The sequence below is a fragment of the Leptidea sinapis genome, chromosome 2 (assembly GCF_905404315.1).
Source record: "Leptidea sinapis chromosome 2, ilLepSina1.1, whole genome shotgun sequence".
Taxonomy (NCBI): Eukaryota; Metazoa; Arthropoda; class Insecta; order Lepidoptera; family Pieridae; genus Leptidea; species Leptidea sinapis.
Genome location: NC_066266.1, coordinates 15,977,903 through 15,990,897, shown reverse-complemented (window position 1 = coordinate 15,990,897; position 12,995 = coordinate 15,977,903). Strand labels below are relative to the sequence as shown.

The 12,995-nt window shown below is 35.9% G+C and overlaps 1 protein-coding gene and 1 long non-coding RNA gene across 2 annotated transcripts in view; one reads left to right on the top strand and one right to left on the bottom strand.

Annotated features, from left to right (window-relative positions):
* The window catches only part of LOC126977068 (EH domain-containing protein 3), a 43,614-nt gene that overhangs the window by 15,791 nt on the left and 14,828 nt on the right, over window positions 1–12,995 (bottom strand). The gene's annotated exons all lie outside the window — the stretch shown is intronic.
* LOC126977623 (uncharacterized) lies at window positions 5,382–6,580 on the top strand. The gene is made up of 4 exons (XR_007732303.1): window positions 5,382–5,636; window positions 5,704–5,890; window positions 5,973–6,047; window positions 6,310–6,580. It is a non-coding gene; the product is annotated as an uncharacterized LOC126977623 (long non-coding RNA).

Below are 12,995 nucleotides of genomic sequence, written 5' to 3'. Positions count from 1 at the left end.
TGACATCAAAAAGAATTCTAAAGGAATCAATTTTGAGAAAATAAATGCCTTTTCTAAATCTGCGGTATCATTTAAAAAACCATTTACGTGATTACTAACTCGACCTAACCGAGTAATAGATATAACGAGTTTATATTTGTTCCTGGTGTTAACATTACGATTGTTCTCTCTCTCTTGTTATTTCGCTAACATGTCTACAATGTACACACATAACATTTATAAAAATATATTCAGATACAACAGTTTAAATGTTAATTTCTTTAAATTATTTTCTTAATGATTCTTTTTTTTATGGAATAGGAAGACAAACGAGCGTACGGGTCACCTGGTGTTAAGTGATCACCGCCGCCTACATTCTCTTGCAACACCAGAGGAATCACAAGAGCGTTGCCGGCCTTTAAGGAAGGTGTACGCGCTTTTTTTGAAGGTACCCATGTCGTATCGTCCCGGAAACACCGCACAAGAAAGCTCATTCCTCAGCTTTGTAGTACGAGGGAGAAAGCTCCTTGAAAACCGCACTGTGGAAGACCGCCACACATCCAGGTGGTGGGGATGATATCCTAACTTGTGGCGTGTCGTGCGAAGGTGGAATTCGGCGGCAGGAATCAGGTTAAACAGCTCTTCGGAACACTCCCCGTGATAAATGCGGTAGAAGACACACAATGAAGCGACGTCTCTACGCAACCCCAAGTGATCCAGCCGTTCACAGAGCACTGAGGCCCCGACAATTCGAGCTGCTCTTCGTTGCACGCGGTCAATGCATCGAGCAGATACTGGGGTGCGCCAGACCAGAGATGACAGCAATACTCAATGTGTGGCCGGACCTGCGCTTTGTAGAGCGCTAGAATGTGGGCCGGCTTGAAGTATTGTCGTGCTCTATTGATGACGCCCAGCTTCTTTGAAGCCAATTTGGCTTTGCCCTCCAGATGGCCTCGGAATTGGCAATCGCTCGAGATTTCGAGAACTAGTATTCCGATACTAGGCGAGGCTTTAAGACAAGTGTTCTGGAAGAGCGGTGATACGACAAATAGGGTTTTTTTTGTGGTAAACGCGCAAACTTGAGTCTTCTGGGGGTTAAATTGGACAAGGTTCAATTTACCCCATTCCACGACCTTCTCGAGAGAGTACTCGATAGAAGACATAAGTTTCACCCGGCACTGGCCGACGATTTCCCGAGAGAGACCTGCATGGCCCGTGTATACGGCATCACCAGTGCTGTCATCTGCATAGCAATGTATGTTGGAGGTGTCCAACATATCAAGATTTATGACCTGGATTATAAATAGCGCAAATAGCCTTCTTCTGCAGCACAAAGATGGTATCAGCTGCACTGTCCATAACAATAGGTCATAGGAAATAATAATAGTTGTCTTAGATAAGTAAGCCACCTGTATACAAATGATGAGTGTGTTGTTAAAAATAATATGTGTGTGTGTGTCCTCAATAGTTTTTAGATTCCATCATCAGATCCGATTTTTGTCTTTACAATATTATGATTTTGAAACAATAATCAAATCAAATCCACATCAGTTTATTCACGTAGGTCACGGAAATGACACTTATGAATGTCAAAAAAAAATCTTATTGAATCTACCGCTACTTCGTTACGGGTTGAACTAATGAGAAGAAGTAGCAAGAAACTCATTGCAACTCTTTTATATCAAGATTTACAGTTACATCGATTTACAAATAATTTCAATTACAATATAATATGTAAAATGATGCAACAAACACACTCAAATGTCAAATAGTCATTGTCTTACACGAGTAAGTCAAAAAAGTAAATGTAAATGAATACAAAAGTTATTGAGTACAGTAGCTGCATCATCCACACACACCGTAAATAAATAAAGGTATTCTGTGAGCATTTTATAAGCGATTATAAATAAATAAATATGTATATAGTCATACATATATATACATACAATATGACGCCTGAGCCAGCCATCGCCTCCCTCAACCATATTTTAGGGAAGGGGACGACCTATCCCATGTCGCCGCCACAAGCAGTTACATTTAAGCGAGCATGACGAAACCTGTTACGAGAACTCAGCAAACCACAAAAAAATAATTCTTATCTACATATCATACAATACTCACCAAATACCTCTACTTACAATTTGACAATTCTCCTTAAACTTGTAATTAATATTATATTTTTACTAACAGTAATCGAAAGCTCAATCCTTTAAGGTAATCAAATCAAAATCACCTTATTCAGGCAGGTCAAGGAAATAACTTTTCATTTTATATCCACCTCCTTTGAGGATTGAGCTTTAATAAGAAGAAGTGGCAAGAAACTCTTTGTGACAATCACTCACTCACAAATCATTTCAGTTACAATATATGTAAAGTAATGCAGCAATAATACTCAAACTACAAATACTCAAAAACAAAATGTAAATTAATACGTAAAAATAAGAACTATTGAGTACATTCACGGCCGACTACTACTGTATCAACAATAATACTAGGCGTACAATAGATGCATCAATCCACACACGCCGCAAATAAATAAATTATAATTTTTAATTTTAAAACCATGAGGTAGTTTCCGGCTACAGGATCATCCTGCCACCGCAAGGAACGCCCGTTCACGAGCATGACGCATGGGCCAGCCATATTTTAGGAAAGGGAACGACCCGTCCCACGTCGCCGCCACAAGCAGTGACATTTAAGCGAGCACGATGAAAACTGTCACAAGAACTCAACCAAATAACAAAAAACAAGAATGTTCATCTAAAATATATTCAACAACACTCACTAAACACATCTACTTATAATTTGACCATTTTGCTTTTAGTATAAATTATTCATTTTGCAAAAATTATGCACTAAAATCACTAAAAACTAAAAGCACTAAAATATGCCTACCAAATATTAGCAACACTACTAATAGTACTCTTTAATACAGTACTTCAAAGTTCTGAAACGCCGATAGAGTGGTCTGAAGCAGATATCATACTTATATATAAAATAGGTGACCCAAAAAATATCAGCAACTACAGACCGATTAGTTTGTTACCAAACATATACAAACTCTTCTCATCTATTATAAACAATAGACTAAGTCTGATAATAGAGGCTCAACAACCTATAGAGCAAGCTGGCTTCAGAAAAGGGTACTCTACTATCGACCACATTCACACCATCGAGTTAATTATAGAAAAATATCAAGAGTTCCAGAGAGCTTTCGACTCGGTTATACACTTAAGCATATAGGAAAGCTTAAAAGAACAAGAGGTGCCAGATATATACATAAACGTTATTAAAAGTATATATAATAACAACATAGGAAGAATAAAGCTCGAACCCCTAGGCATAGAAATAGGGGTGAGACAGGGGGACCCGCTTTCACCCACTATTTTCATATGCATCCTTGAAAGCATCATGAACAAGTTGGACTGGAGTAAAACAGGACTCAATATAAAAGGCGCCTACTTAAGTCACCTGAGGTTCGCCGATGACCTGATACTTTTGTCCGAGACAGCCAACGAGATGCATTCTATAATAGATTCTTTACAAAAAGCGAGTACGAATGTAGGACAGGAAATGAATCTAACGAAGACTAAGATAATGACTAATACACGAAAAAGACCTATAACTATCAACGGTAATCCCTTAGAATATGTGGAAGATTATATTTACCTGGGGAAAAGGATAAGTTTCGAGAAAGACAGCAACACCATAGAAATAGAGAGAAAGGTTCAACAAACCTGGAATAAATATTGGAGCCTAAAAGATATATTTAAAAGCAACTTACCAATAACTCTCAAAGCTAAAGTTATGAACACATGTCTACTACCAAGCCTAACTTATGGTAGCCAGACCTGGAAAATCTCTACAGAAGCTGCGCATAAAATTAATACATGTCAAAGAGGCTTAGAGCGTAGCATGTTAAACATAAAGAAAATGGATAAAATACGACACACAAGTTAAGAGGCATCACCAAAGCTACAAACGCTTTGACCTTTGCCCAAAAGCGGAAATGGCAATGGGCTGGACATGTAGCGAGAATGGCTGATAGAAGGTGGACCATAAGAGTTACCCAGTGGAAAGGTCCTTCAGGCAAGAGGAGAAGGGGAAAACCCTTAGCCCGCTGGGAAGATGATCTGAAAAGATTAGCTGGCATAGACTGGTGCTCCATAGCATAAGACCGACAAGAATGGGCATCTTTGGAGGAGGCCTTTACTCATACAGGGGTTCTTGTTAACCCGTAAATTGTTTACATTATATTTTAATTTAATCTTACACATTACTAAAAAAATAACCAAAACTAAATTACAAATACAATGTAAATTGGTGTTTACTGTAAAAAAAAACTATTGTTAACAAGAAATAAAAAGGCTTATTATTATTATTATATACCTTTTGAAATTCATTGCCATTTTTATGAACATACACTAAATTTTCATATATATATACATAGGTTAGAAACAGTCATAATTTTAAAATCTTTAAATTTAGATCTAAGCGACTCTCTTGGTCCCATACCATAAATTGCCCGAACAGCTCTTTTCTGCAGCACGAAAATAGAATCCATATCAGCAGCATTACCCCATAATAATATACCATATGACATAATGCTGTGAAAGTAACTAAAATAAACCAATCTTGCAGTTTCAATGTCTGTTAAGGAACGAATCTTTTTTACTGCGTATGCAGCAGAACTTAGTCTACTTGATAAATTTTCTATATGAGGGCCCCATTGGAGTTATAAAATAAAATAATGAAAATCTGAGAAAAATATACACGACTTAGTAAAGTACATCTTACGTGTCGGTTAAATCCAGAATGCTGATCTGGACAAGACAGCCTTACGTCGGGATAGTAAAACCTGTTTCCTTCAACATCCAATGTAATATTATGTAAAAATATAACGAAGGAGTTCATCAAATAAAATAGAAAAATGTAATGAGTTTGTATAAGAAGTAATCCGGTTTTAATAGCAATTAAAAGATACATATACAGTTAAAATGAAAAAGATTAAAAAAATATCAGAAATAAAAAAGTCAATTAATCAAAAGTGAAAGTTATGGACGATCCTAGAAGCAGCAAGTGGAGCGTGTCATTACTGGCGGTACCGACACTTACGTAACGGACGTCATGTAACGCGGTGCCGGTCATTACGATATCATCTACTCTGCCACGGTTCCATATTAAACAAATATATTATTCATCACACGACTTTGTTACTATTATTATTATTGGTGAAAGTACACTTTAAACCTGTAGATCCATTATATTATATATATATATATATATATATATATATATATATATATATATATATCGATTTTATATATATATATATATAAAATCGATATATTTTATAAGAATTTTGTTTCTAGTGAACACAGTGGACTGAACATACGATGAAATGGAACTTGTAAGTATAAACTAATATCGTCAAATGACAAATGACATTAATTGTCTTTCGTAATTCACGTCAACACATATTTATCTTATCAAAGTAAAACCATAATACTACTTTACATGTTCTTTCCTACTACCTAGTTATTAATTATTTTTATTGAAGAACTTTATTTTAATTACATTACAATGGATAAAGTTAAAAAGAGGGCTCCTAATTATACCGAAAATGAGAAACAAAACTTGTTAGAGCTTGTGGCGAAGTAAGTATCGTTGTAATTAATATTTATATTTACTTAACATTATTTATTTATTAACCTTGTGCTTCAGGTACAAAGACATAGTTGAATGTAAGAGGACAGGATCTTTTTACATCAATAAAAAACAAATTGCCTGGGCTAAGATTGCCGATGAATACAATAGTTTTTGTACTACCGGTCCAAGAAATATGAGAACGCTGAAGCATTTTTATAATAATATTAAGCATCATGCCAGAAAAGTTTCAGCCATGGAGAATGTGAGTTTAAATACTTTTTTATTTTAGCTTTAACATTGATACAAATTACATCAATAGGAATAAATGAGCAATTATGTTTTAGAAACAAAGATATCTTTCAGAAGAGGCACATACAATAGAAGGACCCGATAACTTAGAAACAATGCACAATGAAAATGTGAGTTTAATGTAATCTAAAGCCTTTTATATACACTGTTTAATGTACTCTTGTACCTTCCTTATAATAATTATTTTACCAGTTGATATATTTTAATACAGATAATAGTTTCAATATTGATAGAACAATTCATTTCAAACAAGGTAAATATATTAGTTAAAAGTGATACCAATTATATCTAAAACTAAATAAGAGTACTTATTTGTAATTCTATACAAGTAGCTTGTGTTTTTCTAGTATAATCAAAAAAAATTGTTTTCAGGTGGAAATATTAATAGATATAACAAACCAACCAACCACATAATTGGAAATAGTGTGGGTATTACTTGCATACATACATAAATACCATTATATTCTGGTTTTTCATGGGAATTTAAACATAATGCAACACAATTAGTTTTAAGAGCTGAGTTACAAATACCACTTCCTTTCTGAATCCTACTTGCACATCACATATTATTTATCATGCACCATTTATTTTGGTATTATTTTTAAATAGATAAAACATAAGAATATATTTAAAAAAAAATCAAATAACCTATTATCAAAAAAAATGAAATACAAAAATATGTTGTATAATTTCTATTAAAATATATAAACCAGGTTGTGTTCTAGTTAATCCTATTATTGGTAATACACATATGTGTAGAAAATATTAATGTAAATTTTAGCACTTTAATTTTATACTTGGTTATTTTTAAACTTAATAGTTAAGATGCTTTAATTTTGTTAGTACTATCAGATGTTTCTATTGTAATTTTTACTGTTTCTTATTATCTAGTCTTAATTATTTTTTGAATGATGTTTCAAGTTTATCATTTTGTTGTACGAAATATTATATATTGTTGTGTACAATCTCTAGCTTTGTAATTTTAAATTAAAGTAAGTACCTTTCTTCTAACTTGTTAATTAAAAAAATGGAATCTATTTAAGAATAATTCATTAATTTACTTTGTAAGAAAATAAAGGAAATATTAAGAAGAGATTTTTTATTTTATTGAAAATAATTCTCCACAATAGTATTTCTTATAGAAAAATGTTGTCCATGAGGAACTTGAATTTGAACATTATCTTCGACTTCAGCCTCTGTAATTTGGTCGTTTTACATAATATAGTCATCAAGCTCTAATGACATGTTGTGTAAAACAACACAAGCCACAATAACTATTAAAACTTTTTCTGTTTTTAACTGCATTCCTATTTGTAAGCAGGGAAATCTCCTTTTTAAAACACCAAAACATCTTTCCGCTGTGTTTCGTGTTGTTATGTGGGCTCTATTATAGGCTTCTTGGGATAGTGTTGATGGATTTAAATATGGGGTTAAAAGATAACGGAGACATGGATATCCACTATCTCCTAGAAGGCAGTAGGACCTAAACCTCCCAGCCTCAAATTCAGCAGCAAGTGGAGAATCGTTCCATAGAGTAGTGTCATGCACAGTACCTGGCCATCAACGTCAGCTAACATTTAACGTATCACCCACAACGACTTGAAAGTCGAAAGACTTCCTGTCATGTAAAATGGAAGGGCTATCAGTAACTGTAACATTGTTGAAATACAGTCGACCCGTTTTATTCGCTGGGGCAAATGCTTCTCTATTTTATTTTATTAAATAAAATATGTACAGATTCCTTGGTAAATCTGAACCTCTGTTTAAACTGTTCATCATTGAGTATTTCAAAGAAATTTGGTCGCCTTCTTCGGACCATTCGTCTACGGTCCCGTACAACACTCACTTCACCCAAAGACGAATATGATGAATCGCTAGACATTCTTTAAGTTACAAAAACTTATTACGAAATGTAGAAAATGGAAATTTATAGAGAAAACGAGAGCGAGAGATGATAAGAAAGAGTAAAGAACGCGTTAAGTAGCCAAAGTACTATGCTCAAAGCTTACTGACGATACGTCACCTAATTAGGAGTTAAGCGTAGTTTGACAACTGTCAAAAGTATTCAGAAACGCAAAATATGAGATAATACATACTTAAGTAGGTATAGATTGAGAACGATCTTAATTTGGCATGCTCAAAGTATACTTAACTCAATTCAGAAACAGAAATGAAATTGATTTTAGTTAGAGCAAGTCGAAGAGACTTAAGTCGTACTTAATGCAAAATTCTCAATTCAGAAACCGGCTGATAGTGTATGACTTTAGGGCCAAGCAATCCAGCAGCGGTACCGACTTCAGTTCTGGAACCATTCCTAAACCTCTGATAGTTTGTTTTTACAAGGTTTATTATGGTTTCACAGAAATGTTTCTTTCCGAACGAAACAGATTTGTGGAGCTGCGGAGTTGACTCACTCTATGAGCTCGCACCAGTGTAAGCGTCGCCTGGCTGAACTGATATAAAGTACGACGATGAACAAAAGTGCAGGTCCAAAGAGAAGCATTATGGTGGTGGAGGCAAATTCACCGGCCTGGCGCACACAGTGCACAACACGTGCCGGCCCCACTGCCACTTATCATAAGCAAAGCCATACCGCTAGAAGTCCATAACAAATTAAACAACAATGAAAGATACGACGTCTTACGTTAGTAGACTTACGCCTTCGGTGGTTCGTCGGAAATCTGACGTGGAAGATATGAGCAACTGTCGGTGCGCTGATGATGACAAGGTGAAACCACGATCCCATACCTCATTGAACCAACGAATACTTGATCTCGTCTCAGTGAAGCAACGCGTATTATAATGGATTCACCACTGATAAGACAGTAGGAAAGTTATCAAAGCAGCAGGGGAATGTAGCATCCTTTATAACAGATTTCTGGATGAAACAATCATAATTGTATGTGTTTTATTATTTGGTGCTACTTGGTACACACTAGGGCGGACATTCGTGCAGTACACGCCGGCACTGTACATAGGATACACACACACACACACACACACGAACCATTATCTGAATATCTGCACATTATTGTTTTATGGTATTGAATGTGTGCACGAAAACAAGGGCAGAAGAGCGTGACTCAGTGGAGCCCGGCCGCTCGCATTATACAGCACGGAACTATATCTGATTACATTACCACAAGTGTTATATTACAATATTAATTGTAATTCAAGTATTTTGTTTCTTTAATTATATTTTACTCAAGGACTGGTATAACACCACTAGGACTAGGTTTGAGAGTGTTACATATAAGAGTACAGAGTGTAATCATATAAATTATACGAGCAACAGTCACAGATTGAAACAACAAGTTACGCTTGTTGCTCGGAGTGGAACCAGATAGAGCCGGCCGCTGTTACGTACGTGGTACTGGCTAGCGGCTGCCGGGTGGCGGCCATCTTGCTCAAATACAATACAACAATAAATGCGAACACGTAAGCGTGGATCCACATGTGTGACCGATGTCCGATACCGTTTAATGTTCATTTAAATGTAAAGCACATCGCAACCAACATTGCTATGTGAGTGTAGTATTCAATAATGTGCTTCGTATGATACTTTTATTTTTAAACAAATGACGTGTTGAGTTGAGTCGAGTTGCACTGAAATAGTTTTATACTTTCAACTCTGTATTCAAGAAAACGCAGATGTTTCAAATACGTAATACATTATCAATTATACTTTGTCTCCTTTCCGCACAGTAATTCATGACAGTGACAGTGTAGGTCACAAGTAGCTACGAATCGAGAGCTTGTGTAATCCCATGCTAACTGATTCTGAGTTTGATTCCACGTGCTTCTTACCAGAGTAGACGGTCCGTCCGTCTCACTATCGTTAACTAGGTGCCACACCACACTACACTTTATGTATGTGATCAGCTTTTTCGTAAGTTAAATAATGTTAGTCTTGTTAAATGTTAAAACTAGTCTGGACAACAAACTATAATCAATAAATGAATTGAAAATAAAAGTATCATAAAGGTGCGCAGTTCTATTTTGAAAGTAACGTTAAATCTATTTTATCTTTAGTAGTGGTAGTCACTCAGAATTTTTGAAGTGAAACTTCTTTAGGCGTGACTTAGGGGAAACTCAGAATACTTACTTACGAAAAAAAGTCAATTGCAACAATTCTTAACCATTATAATTTAATGGTTTAAAAAATTGTTTCAAATTTCTCAGTAATATTTTCTGAAAAACTCCAAGTGTATTTGTTCATTTATGACTACATTGTAATAATTAATAAATAAAAGTTCTCAGTGTGATTTTCGCGACATTCGTTAATTTTTCTCCGTCCATCGGCCAGGCAAAAGGTTCGAGCTCATAGAGCCATATTCGTTAATATTCAATAACAACATTATATTGATATGTGTGATATTAATAACTTAATTATTTTTATTCAATTATTTATTAATAACACGACTTTAATTAATGGAAGTATATATTTATTGGTATAAATTAGATCATCTTGTCTTTCAACTTTTTAAGAATATTTGTTATATACTGGATGTCCTAGAATAGGTGGGACAAACAAGGGCAAACGAAAACAACATATTTTGTCTATGAGCTTTCAGACAAGCAAAAAAGTATATATACTTATGTATCTCTTAATTATTCCTAAATTAATTATAATTAAGTTTTACTTCAATCGCGCGTAAAGATTACAAGCACACACTTTGTTTTTATGGAAGAGGAGGTCAAATTAGCGTAGGGTTTATCTGATGTTGAGTGATCACCGCCTCCTACACTCTCCTGCAATAAGCGTGATTAAAACGATAAAAAAGAGAAGATAGCTAGTATGTGACACAATCGAATTTAATATAAACGAAAGTTATTTATTATAAGAACGTGTTCAATTAGGACGCTCTCACGTCGTATCAGGCGATGCGTGCGCCGGCCGAGTTACCCGACCACCATTGTTCCCGGACCATGTACCAATTGCCATGGACCATTGCTTGAAAAGTAATTTTAAGGAGGGTTTACTCACAAATAAAGTGAATCAAACCACTAAAAATACACCACATGTTATCAACCTGGTTCACCAAAATATCAGACGTATAAAAGGAAAAGAACTTGAAATAGAATTGTTTTTAAATAACTTTAATATTGATATAATATGTTTCACAGAACACTGGTTAAAAAGTTTTGAATGTATTTTTAATTTAAACAATTACCAGGTTGGTATCTTGTTCACTAGAACCGCTGCAATTCATGGAGGTTTATTAATTTTACTGAAGAAAAAGTTAAAGTATAAGAATCGAAATGATATTGTCTGCCTGTCTGTTGAGCGGATAATTGAGCTAGCCTCAATTGAATTAGAGCAGTTCATTGTTGTGTCTGTTTATAGACAACCCTGTGCCAACTCTGAACTTTTTGAGAAAGTTATGGATGAAGTTTTATTCAAAACCACAAATTCAAATAAAAAACTGCTTGTTTGTGGAGACTTTAATATAAATGTTTTAGAAAATAGTGCTTTAAGTATTAAATTATTAAATCTATTTAAATCATACAACTTATCCAATATGTTCATGGAACCCACAAGAATAACTTCTACTAGTGCCACATGTATTGATAATATTTTTACAAATGTGAGGGCTACTAGTAAAAACATAATTAGTAAATTAGATTCGGACCACTGAGGTCAGTTAATTCAGTTTGAATCTTTAAAACCCAATATAACTAATCACAAAATAACTTTTGTGCCAGTTACATCAGACCGCATAGAAAGAGTGAGGGCCACCCTTGTTAGAGACCTCCCATTTTTACAAAATACATTAAAACCAAATGAAATGTATAATTTATTCTTTAATAAGTTCTATAATTTAATAAATTCTATTTTCACTCCTAAATCGGTCCTCAAAACTGATGCAATAGTTTTTAGCGAGTGGGCAACAGTTGAATTACACAAAAACAGGCAAAAATTGTACGATTTATATGCGGAGCGACAATATAACTGTAGTGATGACTTCAAAAGATTTGTTCAACAGTTCTCTAAAAATTTTAAAAAAGATTTTTTTTTATGGAATAGGAGGACAAACGAGCGTACGGGTCACCTGGTGTTAAGTGATCACCGCCGCCCACATTCTCTTGCAACACCAGAGGAATCACAAGAGCGTTGCCGGCCTTTAAGGAAGGTGTACGCGCTTTTTTTGAAGGTACCCATGTCGTATTGTCCCGGAAACACCGCACAAGGAAGCTCATTCCATAGCTTTGTAGTACGAGGGAGAAAGCTCCTTGAAAACCGCACTGTGGAGGACCGCCACACATCCAGATGGTGGGGATGAAATCCTAACTGGCCAGTCGTGCGAAGGTGGAATTCGGCGGCAGGAATCAGGTTAAACAGCTCTTCGGAACACTCCCCGTGATAAATGCGGTAGAAGACACACAATAAAGCGACGTCTCTACGCAACGCCAAGAGATCCAGCCTTTCACAAAGCACTGAGTCCCCGACAATTCGAGCTGCTCTACGTTGCACGCAGTCAAATGGATCGAGCAGATACTGGGGTGCGCCAGACCAGAGATGACAGCAATACTCCATGTGTGGCCGGACCTGCGCTTTGTAGAGCGCTAGAATGTGGGCCGGCTTGAAGTATTGCCGTGCTCTATTGATGACGCCCAGCTTCTTCGAAGCCAATTTGGCTTTGCCCTCCAGATGGCCACGGAATTGGCAATCGCTCGAGATTTCGAGACCCAGTAGTCCGATACTAGGCGCGGCTTTAAGAGAAGTATTCTCGAAGAGCGGTGATACGACAAATGGGGTTTTTTTAGTGGTAAACGCGCAAACTTGAGTCTTCTGGGGGTAAATTGGACAAGGTTCAATTTACCCCATTCCGCGACCTTCTCGAGGGAGGACTCGATAGAAGACACAAGTTTCTCCCGGCACTGGTCGACGATTTCCCGAGAGAGACCTGCATGGCCCGTGTATACGGCATCACCAGTGCTGTCGTCCGCATAGCAATGTTGGAGGTGTCCAACATATTATTGATATGCAGAAGAAACAGCGTAGGAGATAGCACACAGCCTTGGGGCACTCCAGCATTCACGGGCTTCGGGTTCGA